Source organism: Cotesia typhae, unplaced genomic scaffold (genome assembly GCF_013202065.1).
Source record: "Cotesia typhae breed Kobodo isofemale line unplaced genomic scaffold, CoteBio_Ctyphae scaffold_13, whole genome shotgun sequence".
Taxonomy (NCBI): Eukaryota; Metazoa; Arthropoda; class Insecta; order Hymenoptera; family Braconidae; genus Cotesia; species Cotesia typhae.
Genome location: NW_027423774.1, coordinates 16585211 through 16606132, shown reverse-complemented (window position 1 = coordinate 16606132; position 20922 = coordinate 16585211). Strand labels below are relative to the sequence as shown.

The window sequence follows — 20922 nt, the reverse complement described above, 5'->3', positions numbered from 1 at the left end:
TTCGATGTCATAGCGTTTCCAACTTATTTCACGAAGAACCTACAGAAATGTGACAGTTTGCAACTTTCGAAAATTTTAAATTTTAATAGTAGAATTTATAAGCTTTCCGACAGATTAAGCAGATCTTCGATCTTGAATTCAAGAATCGGCCAATGCATAACTATGTTGCAAAAATTTGATTTTTGGACACCATCAATACGAAAAAAACAATTTGGTTTTATTTTTAACATACCCCAACACACATAAGGTACTCGCGGGTAATAAGGCCTAAATAATAGAAATGCTATTTAAAATAACCGCTTCCACTAAAGACTTCTCTAGTAGAAGCGTCTAGTATAGAAATGTCGCCACAAGTTTATAGAGTCCCGATATAACGTTCCCTGTCTTCTATATTTCATCATCCGTCATAGGATAAAGTAGCGCAGAAGAATTCCTAAAAAATGATTTGACTAAATGGTAAACATTTTTTATAATTTTATATTTTTTATATTTAATAATTTAAAATCATTGTTTCAATTTTTATCAACATCTTAAAAAGTATTGCTGCTCAATTTAAATGATAATTGATCTCTAATACCAATTTTATCAAGCATAGTATAACTATTTTCAGTATGTATAACCCGCAGGCCTTATTACCCTACCGTAATAAAATAAGGCCTATTCACAAGGTTTTTGAAAAAATTTAATTTTGTGTTTGTTTATGGTGAAAATTACCATTACTCCATTATATTTTATGGCTAATGTATTAATTTAAAAATTAATGATACATTGCAATAATTAAATGCAATATTTTCAACTTTTTTCAAATTTCTAATTGATTGCAGCAACAAAATTTTTTTTATACTTCTTTTTTGCCTTAAGATCGTACTATATACACTTTTAAATCTAATGAATATTTTGAACCAGCTCGACGAACTGAGTCGGAAATTATAAAATTATTCAAAAGTTCTTTCATGAGGACAAATGAAATCTTTATATTTCTATAAAATCTACTAATAAATACGTACAAGAGAAAATTAAGAGGAATTCAAAAAATTTTTGGAGAACCCTTACTTACTAGTAAAATTTATAGTTATTATTTCTCTATTCAAAAAATATTATCATTAGAACTCAATTAATATTAAGATAAAAATTCTGTCGACATTAATCCACAGCTGTGAAAATAACTCAACTATTATTGACGAATTTTCACAAATTGAAAAAAAAAAATTCAACGAACGAAGTAAAAAAACATTTAAATACAAGCAAAAAATAAAATTCTTATTTTCCCAGTGATACAACTTCCGATCAGAAGTAAATATCGTTATAAATCTCGGATAACTTGAGCAAATACATGGGCGTGTTTTCTATAAAGCGACGCTAGGAGGAGAGAAGAGGAGTCTGCTTACCCGCGACGGTTTATTTAACTTTTTTGGTACTGCTGTGAAACGACATAACAACAATCAGAAACCAACAACCAGCAAAACTGGTGTATACAGTACGGCAACGAGAACCAAATAACACTCAATACTTGACCCCGATTGGGCTGTCGTGGAGTACTTTGTTGAAATTATATATTGGAGAAATTGTGTATATGCATTTGGATGCTGTATACCACACGCTGCGATAACGTATTCATTTCATCCGCGGACGTTGTCGGGCGTAAATTTCACGGTCCCTGATGCATCCGATTGTTTTTTCTTAATACATATAAGCATACACCGAAACAGAGATATATTAAATCAATAACATATCACATATTTGTATTCGCATTTGTATTTGTGAATTATAAATTTGTTTCTTTCTCTTTTTGGCAAAGTAGGTGCGGCAGCCCAACAACCAGGAATTATAATTTCGGTGTCAATGCTTCGCTTAATGTAAAAAACGACGGTCAAGAAAAAAATTATATTCATCAATAATATATTTATCGTTTTTATCAATTTCCGTAAAAGGAAATAATAATTAAAACAAACCTATAAATCAATATTTTATTTAATTATTCTTTAGTTTAAATTTCATTTACATTTTATCTTGTTTTTTATGTATTTACATTTATTTATTTTCAATGTTTTTTTACTCGATGCATCATTCATATTGCAAGTCATTAGAGGACGCTCTATTATCATTGTCATAAAATTTTATTCTTTTTTTTTTAACAACGATTTTTATTACTATTGTTAATTAATTGAACTAGAACGATTTGCATACTATTATAATGGCAATTTAACAGAAATTAATTTTTTCATTTTTAAAAAAAGATTTCAGGCAATAAAAGCGTAAAAAAAAATTAAAAAAACCCAAAATACCCGTGTAAAAAAATCCGTCTTAAAATTGTCGTTTGTTTAAGATCTTAAACGTGACACAAACCAAGATTATTTTAAGACGCCAAAAAAAAAATTCCGAGAGCAGATTTTTGAAATTTGGTTCTCGAATTTGTTATAAATATAAGACGATATCACAGCGACAGCTCCGAAAAATTATTATAGAGAGTCTTAAAATAGTCTTAAAATAAACTAAAAATCGTCTTAAAAAAATCTTAAAATATTTAAAAAAAAATTTGGAAAACGCCCAGGTGGAAAAATATTATAATGTCATTATAATGATTTGCGCATTATAATGTCATTACAATGACGTTATAACGTCATTATAATGTGTGTCAAAAAAATTTTTATTTTTCCAAAATTTCCCATAAAAAATCTAAAAAATACCAAAAACTCTGCTTTAAGATAATTAAGTTTGAGCTGGAACCAGTCATAGCGAGAGAGGTCAATTGATAACTTTAAAATAAAATTTTCTGAAGGATCAGGAACTCAGCACTAAGACGTTTTTTCCATAAGCTTTACTTAAACGATTAAATCAAAGGAGGTTTACTCAAATTTCACAAAAAAATTGTACAACAATTCGGGAACACTGCGCCAAAATTTTTTTTCTTGACCTTGAAACGCTGAAATTTGAGCTAAATTAATTTATTAATTAATAATTGTTATATCGTCTTGAATTTTTATAATAACTGTTTATTGAAAAACAAGAAAAAGAACTCAAACCTAATTATCTTAACACAGAGTTTTTGGTATTTTTGACATTTTTGATGGGAAGTTTCGGAAAAATAAATATTTTTGACACGCATTATAATGTCATTATAATGACATTATAATGGCCAAATCATTATAATGACATTATAATATTTTTCCACCTGGGCGGTTGACCCTAAAGACCATCCATGCAACATCCCGCTAAGTTAAGTTATTACGCGCTTGCAATTTTGCCGCTTTTGCGATGTTTTTGAGCTTTTCGAGTTCAAAAATTTATTGCCATATCTCACGAACGAATGAACCGATTTTGACGCGGTTGGCGGTGGTCGACGTCGTTTTCGAAGGCTGAGAGCTGATTAGTTTTTGGAATCGATCGGTAAAGCCGTTTAAAAGTTATTCCAAAAAAACTAGTTTGAAAAAAGCTTATTTTTGCAGTTTTTTTGAGATTTCTTGGAATCTACCGGTCCGGTTAAAAAAGTTTTAACATAGACTTGGTTTGTATCACGTTTAAGATCTTAAACAAACGACAATTTTTATTACACGTGTAGTTGAAAAATAATTCTTTCTTGTTTGTGTAAGTTGAAATTTCGCTAACAAAAAAACTCGGAGGAAAATTATTTTTTACTAAATTTCACTTGTCAATAAGATGAATCATATTAAAAATGGCAAAATTTTTCTTCTTACACAGTAAAAAATATTATACATTGATGTTGAATACGGTCTGTGTTAAAAATTTTTACATAAATGTTCTGTCGACTGTATTTAACAAAAAAATTTTGTCGATTTTACACAAAATTTTTGACTGTGTACCTGCGCATTATCATGTTGGTAGCGTGTACTTATTAGTTAATGAAAAAAATATCACGAACTATTTGAAATAAAAAGAACGTAAAATTTTTTGGTAATTTATATTGTCATAAAGTCCTAAAAGTATTAAATCTACTTTAATTTATTGACGTTCTTTAATAAATTGTGGAAAGTAAATCAGCGAGACAATATATTTTTTATTAAATATTGAATAAGTCGTGCGCTTGGAGATTTTAGTGATTTGTTTTAAATTTAAATATCTTTAATATTACAAGCGCTTTGATGTATTTACAGTAGTATGGAAGTTGACTAAATGAAATCCGTGAGCTCGGTTGTACTAAAAAATTTAATTATCCGTCAACTTTATGGAATTTTAATTCCATCTCATTACAGATCCTTATCTGTGCGCCTCCGTTTTTTGTTATTTAATCTTGTCTTTTATTATTTTTTTTCCTCTCTCATTTCTTTTGTCATAAAATCTCATTACTTGTCAAACGCGCGACAGAGTCAAGGGGGATACAAGCGAACGTAATAACAGCCACGTCCTCGTACTCGTGTACACTTTACTCATCCTACGGGACTATTTCAACATCCGGATATCGTTGGAGTGAGGAAATCCATTTTCTAACGTCGACGGAAAATCTCGAGAAAATTTTCTATACTTACATATCTACTACACGTCCATCTGTATACACGATCATGTCTATCTTATAAACCGGAAGTGGACAGATATAGATTTGATTTGAACGTGAGTGCATCAGTGAATAAGATCGAGATGCGAGTTCAAAAAAGCGACTCACTTCAGTTTCAGTTTTTTAAGAGCAAAAAATTTATAGCTATATTAAACTGAAGTATTTATTTTTTTTATGCCTTATTTTAGTATTAGTGACTTATTTCTTTACATTTTACGTTTAACTACATACTAAGATATTAATTTAGTTGCTTTAAAATTAACTAGCAGAACTTGTTTTCTTAATAGACAACAAAAAAAAAGCTTGAAAGTGCTTTTTTTGTGTTACGGCTAAATTTTAATTTTTTACTAGAGTCAAAAATTAAATTGTACGAAAAAAAAAAAATTCATGACCCAGACATGTAACATCGTAAATTTTTAAATGTAAAATTATTCAAGTAACCGTATTAAAAGTCTGGTCATGAATTACGAAGTGACAATTGTAATTTTTCTTACAATTTTTTTTCGTGTACCGTGTTAGAGATTATGTTTTCCACTATTGAAGAAAAATATACGAAATATAATAAAAAAAAATGTTTCAGTCAAAATAATTAATGACAAAATTCATTACCATCTATTGACAGTAAATTTAATCGTTTTTTATCATAAAATTGTAAAATTAAAAATCATTTTATTTATTTATAAGTCGCTATATACTACCAGGGTCTTCAGCAACTGCTGTACAATTAAATTTAATAATTTATTTACATTAACAATTTTAATACGAGATTCGATTTGTTAACAATTGAATTTGCACACAAAAAAACAAACTTCTTGCGCCAAGAAAATTTTACGAAAATCAAAAGTTATTTTGGAGCAAGAAGAAATTTTCTTTTCTCAAGAAAATTTTCTTAGCTCAAAATACTTTGACTGCATTCAAGCAATTTTTAATCTTCCTTAATATTTTTTTGAGCCAAGAAAATTTACACTTCAGTCAAGAATTTTTTTTTTCAGTGTGTGCACCAACATACATTATAAAATCTTTTTTTAATTGAATTTATACATATAGACATAATCAACATAATATTTCGTACAACATTGTGATAAAATTAAAGAATAGTTATATTATGATACAAAAATTAGTGAATTCAAAATTTATCAATGAAGAATATTTTTTTTCAACATGCACTTGTAATGAATATCAGTCTTATTTATGCAAAATATTTACACGGAATAATATTCTTGGATTTTAAAATACAAGAAATTTTTGTTAAAACGATACTTGCCTTTTCAAAAATTAAAAACGGAATTTTTTAAAATTGCCAACACAAACAGAGCCTAAATATTATTATAATAATATCAATTTTTGATTAATTTTTTTTAATACATGTAAATATGCATTAAGAAAAAAATAACTAGAAATTATAATTTGCTGTTTTTTGTATTGAAAGTTTATTTTAATTTATTTATAAAAATTATGTCTGTATACATTATGATTCAAAACTCATCCAAACCAAAAGTTTTCCGATTATTGTAGATTAAAAATTTTCTGTACTTTTATCTAAATTGGGAGTATAGTAAATTAGTTACAGCAACACAAAGATTAAAAACTTAATAACTAAAAATTACACGGAAAAAGGAAAAATGGAAAAATTACATTATATAATGTAAACGTGGCACGTCGGAAAGAAAACTGGAAAAATTATAGTTTCAAGTTGTAATTATTACATGAAAATGTAAATATTACATTCTACAATGTGATTCTTATAAACTCTGTAATAATGACAATCTGAAACTGTAATTTTTCGAGTATTCTTTACGACGTGCCATGTTTACATTGTATAATGTAATTTTTCCATTTTTCTTTTTTCCGTGTAGTATAAGATATAAAATTAAACTCAAAATTTTATTCCAGATACTCGTTGAAAATCAATTTAAGCGGTGTTAAATTTATGTTTAGAGTTATTTAATATATTTTCATACTTCACTATGAATCAAAAAAAAATTTCATTATTAAAAATCAGGACTCCTATAATTTATATTTATATAAAATAATATAGTGAATTTAATACGAAAGAGGAGACATAACCTTGATAAATTTATTTTATCTTGAACAAACACATCCACGAAAACTCTTGTATTGGGAAATATTACGTTTTTGGGATGAGATTCCCCAATATGTAACCTTTACCCTGAAATTTTATTTAATCGGAGAAAGAAAGGGGCTTATTTTTTCCGCCCTCTTTAGTTTCCTTTCCACCCCTATAAGTTGAATAGTCTGAATTTGGAATGCTTTACTTGGAAAAAATGGAGAAAAAAAATAAATATGATTAATATATTATGTTATATTTAACAAATAATGGATTTAGTAAAGCATAATAAACTATTAGTGATATTTGACACGAAATTAAAGAGAAACGAAAGGCCCGTGGCAAGGTCATTGGTGTCACAGTCATAAAATAGACATTGAAATCGGCTCGCTCGTGTTTAAATACGATCACTAAAACTCTCGTGCTAGGAGAGCATTATACATATCAACAAAAATAAAAATAATAATAATAATAATAATAATAATAATAATAATAATTCTATTAATCCAAGTAGTGATTTTACAATTTTGAACAAAGTATTTTAATTTTTGGATACTAAAATGGTTGATAATAAACAAACTAAAAATGAATTCTATTGATTTTTCTGATAATATTTACTTATAAGAGAATCCGAACAAAAACAGTTTCACTGTTAAAAATTGCGCCAAGTCCACGTTCATGAAACTCATCTCAATAACATCTGCACTTTGCAAAAAAAATAAGACTCGTTACAATAATTTTCATTCTATACAAAAAAAAGTTAAATACAAAAAAATACCAAGAAACCGTCATAATGTTGAAAAAATTGAAAAAAATTTGTTGAAAATTTAAAAATTAAGAAAAAATTTTTTTATCGCACTTGGCGCGCGTCATTGAGTACCCCAAATTTTTTCAGGATACATGAACATCCTTTTAATGTTTCAACATTTATAAGTAAATCAACCTATAAAATGCATAAATGTAATTAATGAAATATTATTTTATGATACGTTTAACAAAAGTTAGGTAAAATCAACATGGCATACGTATTTGAAATTTTTAAATTCTCCGCACATCGTTTATGATTTCAATAAAACGCCCTCTCCTGTTCGGTTATGCAATTTGCTTACAAGTGAATACGCCTGCATACGTTGACTCTGTAGTGGAATCACTGCGAAAATTGAGTTGACTAAAAAATAAAACGTATGGCCGACTAAATTGAGAAAATGCGGTGTGATTGCCAATCAAAATGTGTTAATTACAATTAAACGAAGCATGATCAAGTTTCTTCATGAAAGCTTAATGACGGAACTGAAAAAATTGAATTAAAAATTTTGTGTTATTTCAGATATCTTCACCAGACTACCATATTGACAGTTATTTTCACTAAAAATCTGAAAAAATTTTCGAAACGGATTTTTCACTGAAACTGATATTAATCCAGTAAGCAGTGTTTTTAATTCGTTGAGTATACTTCACTGATGTGAATCTATAAACATAACAATGTATGAAATCATATATTATATAATTAGAGCTGATAAGATATAATATATATATATATATATATATATATATATATATATATATATATATATATATATATATATATATATATATATATATATTAGGTGGGTCAAAAAAATCGAATAATTTATTTTTGATTTTATACTCTGAAAAATAGGTTCGTAGACACCTAAAAAGAATTCTCTCCAAGTATAAGCTCTTAATTATAACGGAAGGTCCTCCGCTTTGCGGGTTTCTATTTTTTCGAATAATCAGATAAAAAAATTTATATCTCGCTTCCAACTGCTTGGAAAAATATTCCGTGGCATAGATTTTGTGAGAAATTGAATGCTTTACAAAAAAGGTCTCTTATGACTTTTTCAAAAACTCAACCGATTAAAAGATATTCATAGTTGAAGTTTGGCTATTTTAAGGAAAATATTCGTTTTTATTATGAATTTTATAAGTCGATGAAAAAAATTATTTCGGATTGCGGAACTCATGATTTTGTAGGAAATTTACTGCTCTACAAAAATGGTCTCTTATGATTTTTGATTAAGTGAAGCCGTTACGAGATATTCATCGTCAAACATTAACGAATATCAATATTTCCAGTTTTTGATCAATAATTCGATAAATTTTAATTTAAACTATGAGTTTCAGGAAAATTTACATAAATTTGAGTTTCGATCGATAAAGAAATGTTATAATAAGTTAGATAAAGAATTATTGGAATTGTCATTGATTTTCCTTGGAGAAATGCCTCAAGAAAAGATTTCTTTCAAACGTCCTGGTGCTGTTCATCATGCTAGATGGATGGCTAAGGCCATTTATAGTTTGAAAATGTATCTATTCAGAGATGAATTCAAACTCTCTCAGAAAGAATTGCATGGTCTTCGTCATTTCTGTATTTTTATAGTCACATTGTATTTAAAAGCTTGGTTTTCATCAACTTCTGCAACAACTGCTGCTTATCATGACTTGCAGTTTATGAAAAATTTATTGGAGTACAAACATATCAATCCTTTGATTTCTTCAGCTACGTGTGAAAAAATGATTTCGCACTTATGGTATTTGAGCGATGAACTTGCCATTTTATCACTGTTTGACGATGGCGTTCCATTAGAAGTAAAAAAAGTATTGTTGAAGCTGTTAATACTCGTGAAGGTACAGATTCTAAAGCTAAAAGATTTGTAATTGCTAAAAAGATTTGAATTCATTGGCGCAGAGAACTCTGAGTGACTTTGTGTCTAAAAAGTCATTAAATCTTTTCAAAATCTTCGATCTACCGTATGACTTTCTTGATGTCGATGTTGAATTATGGCCTACTAATGAGAGTTATCTCGAAAATAAAGAATACTTTCAACAACTAAAAGTTGTCAATGATTCAGCAGAGCGAGCTGTTGCATTAGTCAGTGAATATAATCAATGCTTGACAAAAAATGAAGAACAATTCCAGTACTTATTGCAAGTTGTCAAAAAACATCAAAAAACATTCCCAAATTGTAATAAAAGAAATTATTTATAGTAATAGCGTACTGTTATGTTAAAAATATAGACAATTATATTGCAATTGATAATTCAATAAAAAATTTATCTATAAAAAAGTTAAATACTGGTTGTTTCTCACTTGATTCAATACTTTTCATATTAAATTTGACAAAGAAATATGTCATTCACTTCAAATTAAACTAATCATTGGCTATATGTCGAAAAAAATGCTCTAATTTCTTGTTTTAATGCAATCAAACAAGCTCAAGACTGAAAACAATATTAAAAAAATTGTTTATAACATTTCTTTATCGATCGAAACTCAAATTTATGTAAATTTTCCTGAAACTCATAGTTTAAATTAAAATTTATCGAATTATTGATCAAAAACTGGAAATATTGATATTCGTTAATGTTTGACGATGAATATCTCGTAACGGCTTCACTTAATCAAAAAATCATAAGAGACCATTTTTGTAGAGCAGTAAATTTCCTACAAAATCATGAGTTCCGCAATCCGAAATAATTTTTTTCATCGACTTATAAAATTCATAATAAAAACGAATATTTTCCTTAAAATAGCCAAACTTCAACTATGAATATCTTTTAATCGGTTGAGTTTTTGAAAAAGTCATAAGAGACCTTTTTGTAAAGCATTCAATTTCTCACAAAATCTATGCCACGGAATATTTTTCCAAGCAGTTGGAAGCGAGATATAAATTTTTTTATCTGATTATTCGAAAAAAATAGAAACCCGCAAAGCGGAGGACCTTTCCGTTATAATTAAGAGCTTATACTTGGAGAGAATTCTTTTTAGGTGTCTACGAACCTATTTTTCAGAGTATAAAGTCAAAAATAAATTATTCGATTTTTTTGACCCACCCTAATATATATATATATATATATATATAATTAATTATACATATTTACATTACATAAATTCAAGCGAAATCGTTTTTTCTCGGGTTGAAATTCGTCCGAAAAAATTTGGGGTACTCAATGACGCGCGCCAAGTACGATAAAAAAATTTTTTCTTAATTTTTAAATTTTCAACAAATTTTTTTCAATTTTTTCAACATTATGACGGTTTCTTGGTATTTATTTGTATTTAACTTTTTTTTGTATAGAATGAAAATTATTGTAACGAGTCTTATTTTTTTGCAAAGTGCAGATGTTATTGAGATGAGTTTCATAAACGTGGACTTGGCGCAATTTTTAACAGTGAAACTGTTTTTGTTCGGATTTCATATCTTTTGTTAAGTGTAATTTTTGCTCGCCTCTTAATACATTCTTAATTTTAAAATTGAACTTTTCCCGCGCAAAATTAGAAATATGTAAATTAATTAATTAATGCAGGTAAAGCTATTATCATATAAAAGGTTATTTGTTCGTTAATTTTGAAAATCAAATCCTAACAAAAAATTAAAATTCTGTTTCTCTCATAGTAGCTAGTAGCATTAAAAAACTTAACGTGACTGACCCGTGTAAACTCTTCGGTTTCAATCAATTAACTAGCTTATCAATGGGGATTTTAAATTTTTTATATATATATAGTTAAAGTTTAACATTTTTTGAATTAAAAAAGTTGTTAATCTAGATTTAATGCTCTACTACACATTAATTTAACAATAACAATAATTATTTTGGTAATGATAAACAATGATAATGATACTTTTAACATCAATTTATCATTACCGATATAATAAATTTCATTTTTATAATGATTATTATTGTTATTGTTACAATGACATTATTGTTAATAAAGGGGACAATGCATCATACGCATAATTGTAATACCTATGGCCTAAAAATTACAATTATTTGAAATCCGCTCGATTGAATAACAATGCCATCTACAGGCAACGACTACAAAGTCGTAGAATGTGTACACTATCCAATGAGAATTGCCTAAATCTTGAACTGCTGGCCTGAAGGAAGAAAGTAAAACTCAAACAATCTTTAGCCTGTTGTGTATTTAGTCTAGTTAATAAATGAAATTCAATAGAAAGAATAGGTTTGAAAACCATCCACATATGAAGTTGTTTGATAGTTTGTTCTAGAAATTTTGTATTTATAAAGTATTTTAACATTCTTAATTTCAAAATTAAATTTTTCCCGCGCAAAATTGAAAATTCATAAATGAATAAATTAATGCAGGCAAAGCTATTTTAATATGATAGGTTGTTTATTCGTTAATTTTGATAATCAAATCCTAATAAAAAATTGAAATTCTGTTTCTCTCATAGTAGCGAGTAGCATTAAAAAACTTAACGTGACTGATCCGCGTAAACTCCGCGGTTAAAAGCGATTAACTATCTTATTAATAGGGATTTTACATTTTTATTTATATACAGTAAAAATTTTAACATTTTTTTGAATTAAAAAAGTTGTTGGTTTGGATTTAATACTCTAATACACATTAATTTAATAATAACAATAATTCATTCAGTAATAATAATGATAATGATATTTTTAACCTCAATTTGGTATTACCGATATAATTAATTTCAGTCTCATAATTTTTATTATTAGTGTTATTGTTATTATGACATTATAGTAGGTAAATGACACAATATACCATGCGCATAATTGTAAGACTTTTCACCTAAAGATTACAATTATTTGAAATCCACTTGATTGGATAACAATGCAACCTATCGGCAACGACCACAAAATCATAGAATGGTACACTATCCAATGGGAATAACCTCTGATTATGATTGTTCATGTACAAAAAACCTTTGTTCCAACTTCAAATTGTTTATTTCTTGTTTAATTAACATTTTTAATAAGCTAAATATTTGCTGGTCAATATAATTTTCAAAAGTCCGCGCTAAAAGTCTATATACGTAAAGTTGACGCATGCGCAGTGCAAATATTTAGAATGCATACATACAGCTAATTAAAAATGTTAATTAAACAACAAATAAAAAATGTGAAGTAGGAACAAATGTTAAATATACATGAACAATCAAAAATAGAGGCTTGATGACCCAAATTGCTACCAAAATATTAAAAAATGCGACAGGGGGGCTAACTTAAAGGTACATTATTAATAAATTCTTTTTAAAATAAATAAATGGAGAACGATCAAATGTTGAGAGTGAATAATAAAGAACAAACGAAAAGCTGAAAACGTGATAGAAAAAAAAATCAAAAATTAAAAGAAAAAAATTTGGGGTTCTAACTTCAGTGAGCTATCCCGTTGAATCTACAGTTTATGTAGAAATAATTCCAGTGCACTCTGGTGGTTGTAGATGCAAGCTGTGAATGAACTTTTTTCAGTGTAGTTGCGTATCTATAGTAAGATTACTACATATTTTTATTTTATCTAGTCTGTGGCGGTGACTTTTCTCCATGAAAAAAAAGTCAGGATCGAAATTTCTGGGCTTACTATAGTTTGTGCTGATAAAATTTAATAATTTTAAGTGAATTAAATGTTATAATTGATTATACTGAATTAATATCAGTAAAATAGAGTATGACTTACTTTTACGATATATCATTTTGGAAAAAGGAGTACCATATAATTAAATAAAATTTTGCAACCTCGAAATACCATTCTGCTTACAGTAAACACAGTCGGTAGTCTGGCGCTCCGTTTACAACGGAATTTTTGAACGGAACTTGGCGCTAGATTCTACCGAATCTGTGGATGACAACGTAGGTAGTGACATCTGAAAGCGACTAAAAATATCACACTGATTTTTAAGTGTAGTTTAAAAATATGAAACATTGGAAATTAGATTTTTAGTTAAGAAGTGTTTCTATGCAGAGATTTTTGAATAAAAAAATTTAATTTAAACAGTTATATTCAACGTTGTCTGAATCGAAATAATTCTGATTTATAAAAATAAATCATTTTTTCATAAAAAAATTTCTCCCTAGCACTTTTGCTATTGAAAAATGAAAAGATGAATTTAATTTTTTAATTTTTATATTTTGTAATAAAAAGATAATTTTTATTTTTCATTTTTTATTTCTGTGATAAGAAGAATATTTATCATTCAAAATAAAATATAAACTTATTTCACGAAAAAATATAAGTATGAAATAAAGAATAGTTTATATTGATGAACTAAATTATCAATTAGAAGCTTTCCATTTCAGATAAATTTTAAAAGAAAATTAAGTAACTTTGAAATTTTTTATAATTAAGAAAATTGTAAATTTGAATTTAATAATTCAATGATTAATGATTTAATAACAATCATGATAAGAATAGAGATAAATATTTTTATTCCTATCATTTTTGTCATTAATTTAGTATTACCATTATTATTATTTTCAGTATTATCGTTACTATTATTATTATTATACGGCTCCGTATACATGCGAAGTTTTTCGAGTAAAATTTGAATTTCCCGGGAATTTATATTGCTCCGTACACATCCGGAGCCGTATCGTTCATTTGCCGTACCTTTAGGCACATTCAATTTGAATTTATTAATACTTTCTCTATAAAAGTTTAAAGTAAATCAAAGCAATTAAATAAGAAGGTAATTGTAAGCGAATCACCGTAGTTCATTAGAACATATATGTGTGAGTCCCTTCAAGATTGGAGTTTACTTGAAGCTACAGTATATGTAGAAAGAATTCCAGCGCATCCTGGCGAGTGTAGATCCAAGCTGCGAAATATCTTTTTTTAACTGTAGTTTCCCATCTATCGAAGGATTACTATGCATTCTCGAATTATTTAGTCTGTGGCAGATCACTTTGCCCATTGAAAAAAAGTCAGGATCGAAATTTTTGCGTTGCTATAGTTTGTGCTGATTAAATTTAATAATATTAAGTAGATTAATTGTTATAATTGCATATAATCAATTAATATCAGGAAAATAAGGTATGAACTACCGTTATAATACTAATTTAAGGAAAAAAAGGACCGTAGAATTAAAAATAAATTTGCAACCTCTAAAAAACGTGATGCTTACAGTAAACACAGTCGGTAGTCTGGCGCTCCGTTTACAACGGAATTTTTGAACGGAACTTGGCGCCAGATTCTACCGAATCTGTGGATAAAATAAAAATAATTTTATTGACTCTTCTTGAGCTTATCTGACACTACACAGAAAAAAAAATTTCTTGAATCAAGTATATAATTTTGAAGAATTTAATTTTCTTGATTTGAGTAGAAAAATTCTTGAACTAAAAAATTTTTCTTGGTTTGAGTAAATTTTATTTGATTCAAGAATTTTCTCTTAATTCAAGTTAATTTTTTTTCAGTGTACACTTATAAAAAACTTAAGCTAATTCAAGAGCAAAATTCTCGATCCAAAAATACCATTTTGAAGAGTTTAATCATCATGAATCAAGAAAAAAAATGATCTAAGAAATTATTTTTAGTTCAAGTAAATTATACTAAATTTTAGGATTTTTTACTTGAAAGAACATGATGACACTGGATATCATCCCAGATTATACTGAGTGAAAAAAAAAATTTTACATAGTAGCTAGTATAATCCAGATTACAATGAGTATAATCCAGATATCACCCAATATAATCTGGATTATACTAGCTACTATCTGAAATTTTTTTTCACCCCAGATATCACTGAGTATAATCTGGGATGATATCCAGTGTCATCTTGTTCTTTCCGTGTACACATGCACTTAATTTTTTTTTTTATTTTTTTTGCAGATACACATGGTGTATATGCGCAAGGCTTCTACGCATATTTATTTAGCGCGTAAATTTCAAAGCCGATTTCATTTTATGATAAGTATTTCAGATATTGATAGAGAGCGATTTCACTTTCATTCTTGTTATTCTATAAATGAGAAATGGATTTTTAATTAAATGAGCACTTTTGAATTTTCTAAACTCTTCTTCTGATGGTAAATCACTCTTAGCTGCTTCACACTATAATTCCCGCAATAATAAATTTAATAATATGGATAATCAGCAGTGACCATGTCCGAATAAAGAACGATTCAAAGCAAGAGAGTCATTGACGTATTGCTGGTGAAAACGGACGCAAGGACGATGCTATCTAAGAAAGATTGCGTGAATCGACATTATAGTATGTACGGCTTAGTCTCTTATATATATAAATATGATTGTGCGATTTAACTTCATTCTCTTCTTGTCAAGGATCATTGCGCATACCTCAGGTCTTCTATGTACTCATCTCGGTCGCTGATTTGAAATCTCAAATTAAAACTTTAACTCTGACTTTTATATTATTTTTGTTAATCCACTTCTTACATTACATGTAGGGTCTCTATTAATTAATATTTTTATAAGATATATGTTAGATAAAATCCACAGTAGATAAAATCAAGGCTAATACTAACACATTTTCATTTAAATTCCAGCTTGCTCTGCATGATTTTGAATGTCTTCATTAGCTCGCTTTTTATCTTCAATTTAAATGAAGGGTAATTTTGTTATAATTCTAAAAAATTAGTAACTTTTTAAGCGGAAATTGAGTACCTAAAATAACATATGTTTCTAGTCAGCGTAAAAAAATTCTTAAACTATGATGTTGAGATTAATCAGTAGTATAGATCTATGGTCTACTTGAATTAATTAATTGAGTAGAGATTATATTTTTGATTAAAAATAATCATTAGTATGATAAAATAAAACATTTCAAAGAAAAGTAAATCATTTGTTGTTGAATTTCTCGGAACAAAAATTTAATCTTAATTTACAAATTATTTTATTTTAGTATTTTATTCTATGCTTAAATTATTAAGTTTAAGGAAACTTGATATTTAGTTAAAATATTTTCGAAAGGGAAAAGTAAATCTTACCTCTGTTTTATGACCCTGGTCACTTGGGTCATACACTCTTTTATTTTTTTTGGAGTTGTACACATTTTTTTAGTAAGACATCTGGAATTTTATGATTTTTAAGGAGAGGCTTAAACCTCATGGTAAATTTTTCCTATTAGTTTTTCAGTTAGTATAAACTGACTCTCTCAAGCGTAAAGATGCTTCTCGAAAACGTCGTCTTTTAATAAAGACTACATATATTAATGTTAACCACTATGTATTTCATTTATAAATATAAAATGAGTAAATATGTAGTAGTCTATTTCTTGATTCAACAATTTATTTCAACCATACACGGAAAAAAGTAAACTGTAATAAATAATATTCTATTTGTAATAAGTAATAATCAGTTGCTAAAAATTATCATTTTAAAGAGCAAAAAAGCGTGGGATGCATGGGTCAATGGATATAAATATTCTATCGACAGATATGAGTAGAGTGATTATCATTTTTAGAATATCTTAAAAAGCGCCTCACGCTTTTTTTAAAATAAAATACATTTTTTTTTATTTACACTATTATTAATTACATTTATTGAAATTTTTAACACTATTCTTAATTTAAATTTATTAAAACTTATTTTCTATTTTTTTAGTTCGGTTTTCTATAAAAAGCGTGTTTATTAGTTTTTTTAAAATATTATTTATTTTCTACTTTTTAGTTTGTTTTATTTATAATAGCTTGTTTTTTTAATTTTACACTATTATTTGGCAACTAACTTACCAGCATGCACTTTGTTAATATTAGATAAATCGTCTAAAGATAATGGTTGGAAAATTAAAATTTCTGCCTTATCGACTATAGATAAAAATTATACAAATTAACAAAAATCTTATTTTGCAAATTGAAAAATGGAATAATTTTATCAAATTAGTGTGTTGTCATCGGTCCTCGATAAATTTACAAAGTTTGGATGAAATCTGGCCGTTTAAAGTGCGTCAAAATCGCACCCAAAGCAGTCGGTTACAAACATACAAACATACAAACATACAAACATACAAGTGAAGCTAATAAAAAGCGTGTAATAATAAAAAGCGTGTAAAAATTAACTGGAATCCAAGTAAATTTTACAGTTTATTTTTTTTCGTGTAGGGTGTATGTCTCAGAGGCTGACGAAAATCTATTTTTTGCACATTGTTTCTCGAGTGTGTTAGCCTTTACTAACTCTTAGCTTCGTTCTTAGGATCCCGTGACGTCATGAGACTCCTTGAGTGTCAGGGAAGGGATTTTATGACCCGGAGTGTACAGTGATTCGCAAAAAATTTTTGGAGAATGGAAAAGTAACTCCTATACCTTCATATAATTTATCTGTAGTCAATAAATATTTTGTATAAATTTACAATTGAATAATTATAATGCTACTTACTTGTATTTAATGATAATTTAGTCGGTTGTAAAAATGCTTTGCTTTGAAGTTAAAATTATAATAATTGAAAATTAATCAAAGTTTTTTTGTAAAACAAGTGATGTCATCAGTGTACAAAAAAAAAGTATTCACCTATCTCCATATAAGCAAGATTTGAATATAAAACTATTTGGTATTTTTTTCAATCTGTTCCTGAGAACTGCTGTAAAATTTATCATGTCTCTAAATAGAACTTTTACTGATCTAAAAATTTCAACATTGTGAGTTATTATTTTTTTTAGAATAATTGTGTTCTGAGAAAAATAATTTTAAGAAAAGAAAATTTATAATTTTTCATCTATTTTTCAAAACGCCTGAAACTTAATAAATTCTGAAAATTCAATTGAAAACAGGTTAAAGCAATTTTTTTAACCTTTAACTCGTCAAAAAAGATTTTAAAAACCTTTCTAACATCAATTGAGAAAAGCATAAAATTGAATATTTTTTCAACTTTTGCTGACCATTTTTTCCACAGGTAGTCTCGAGAAATAAAAAGAAATGACTTGATTTTTCGACCGTTTCTAATTCTGTTTAATTTTTTTTCTCCACGGGAAAACCCTTGGTTAAGTCAAACACAATTGTGTAAGGAGAAAAATGATCTTTTCCTTCAAAAAATGAGTAAGGTAAAATCATCTTTCAGTAAAAAAATTTATTTTCACTTTAACATGAATAAAATTACATATTAAGAAAATTAAAAATATACTTCGAGTATATAAGGTTAGATTATTTATACCGGACATTTAGCTTAAATGTTGATAAAAAAATTTAATCTGCTGACTGTTGTATTAAGAGTTATGTTTAAAAAACCCACATGGACTCTATCCATCATCTAAAACGCGCATGTTGAAGAAATTAAATTTCTTTGCCGGGAACGGCGATCCCCAGCGAGACGTTTAGTTTTAAAAAATTTTATGTATATAATATTACAACATACATGTATTAGTAACTTTATATGTATCCAAACATACTCGTTGCTTTGTAATGTGAGTGTGCAATGGGAGTAGACAGGCGCCAGAGTTTAACATCTACATCTACATATAATCGTGCGTATGTATAAATGTATATGAATGTATCCACATATGGTCTGAGAATATAATATTATATACATATACATATAACGCAAAGCAGCATACAGAGAGATGTCTCTCGCACTTGTACTACTCACCACTCTCGGGGATCCGTGGAAAATTTATTCCCGACCTTTCCCGCCAAATTGCCACGTACATACTCTGGATTCTGTGTACATACCTGCGGGACAAACAGTAAAAAATATTTATTACAAGTGCTGAAAAATATGAAAAATAAATATAAAAATATTTTTAAAATAACATTGTATGTCCAATGATGTGTAGCCCAGTGATATATATATTTTTTTAAGCTTCACAATGCACCGTGCTCTAAAATACACACATGTGTGCTTACACATATAAAAATATGAAAATATATATATATATATATATATATATATATATATATATATATATATATATATATATATATATATATATATGTATTCGAGTAGTTTATATACGCTCGTGCATACCAATGCCGTACATCTAACAATGTTGTTATTATACACTTTTAAAGCCGATAAAAACGAACGATGTACACTACTTGTGTGCATCGCATAAAAAATATAATAATAATAGTAATAATAACGCCAGAGTATAAAAAATATAATTTAATATTTTTTTACTTAACCGTTAATAAATTTGGTAATTTAATTTAAATTACAACAATAACTTCATCGAGTTTGTCTCTTTATATTTTTTACCTGCAGTTTTTTTTATGGTATTATTATTTATTTTTTAAAATAACAACAAACGGCTGTATTTATTTAATTTAATCCATATTATTTTTATTCAAAATCTAGGAAATATACATTTTAAATTCAAAGAATAATCCGATATATTATTCATCATTGAACAAACCCAGACCTGTGATGTGTATTCATAGGTCATTTTATATCGTACCATTTTTAAAAATCATTATTTATTTTTATTTATTCATTCATACAGTAAAAGAAGCTTAGTTGGGAATTTTTAACCTTTAATAGCATTAGTTTAAAATTTTTTATAATCTTAAAAATGTTGTATTTCATAAATTTTCAAAACTCATAAATTCTAATTCGATAAAATTGAATTATTTCAAAGATTATTGAATAGATGTATGGACAAGATTTGCTTTTCTTGATTTATTTTTAATTTTAAAGTTTTGAATTTTCTTGTGCGACATCTGATTTTTTTTATATAATTAAATTTATACGTTATTTAATGAAAATATCTGCATTCGATTCGGCTTTTTAGTAGATTTCACAGAAATCTAACTATTGCAATGGTCCTCATGACGAAACTTTTGAAAAATTTTGGTATATTCCGATTTAACTCGACGAGCTGAGTCAGAAAATTATTAAAAAAATATTGTAATTATTTAGTAAATTATGATAATGTAATTTGTCTGTAAATGTCATATTTTTTCTTAAATATATATCAATGAAACAAATATTTTGTTAAAAAATTATTATCAATAAAATATTGTCAATTGTATTACGCGCCTCCTCTTCAAGATCACCAAACGTAGTACCCTGACTTTAGCCCAGAATGCCACAATATTTAAAGTAAGAAACTTAAAATATTGAAGTTACTTACTTAACTCTGTTACGGTATTCAGATATCTCGATCTTCATTCCTTTTCTTTGTGCTCAAAGAAAGCCACGTATTTTTTACATCTGCTAATTATTTATTAATATAATGAGTATTAATAATAATTATCAAGATTCAGATTTTGCTATAGAATTACGAAGATTAAAAAGGAAATTAGAAAAACAAGATGATGAAATTAATTATCTACGAAGAAAGCAACGTAAGTTCAATAAAAGTGACAGGCTGGTTATGATTTACGTCATTTTAGTTTAGCAAATAAATTTTGCTTTTCTATATCCTTCAAATAAGGTCGTTTACGTTCAAGTAACGCATATTAATATATTTAATTGCTTCTAATGAACAAGCTTTCATTAAAATATTGTGCAAGTCACTAAATATTTTCTTTCACAAAGTTAACTAGTGTCAAGTACACTCAATTAATTTTAACCAATAAATTTGGTTTGGAATAAATTTCCTATAGTATTTACTTGGTATTACAGGTAAATCGAGAACCCGATCTCGCTCAAAAATGAGTTCAAGATCC

At 27.3% G+C, this 20922-nt stretch overlaps 1 protein-coding gene across 1 annotated transcript in view; it reads right to left on the bottom strand.

Annotated features, from left to right (window-relative positions):
- Brat (tripartite motif-containing protein brain tumor) overlaps positions 1–18722 on the bottom strand; it is a 136830-nt gene extending 118108 nt beyond the window's left edge. The window contains exon 1 of the mRNA XM_074253263.1: positions 18705–18722. The gene's annotated coding sequence lies outside the window, so the exon portion shown is untranslated. The remainder of the gene's footprint in view (positions 1–18704) is intronic.
- Positions 18723–20922: the final 2200 nt, after the last annotated feature.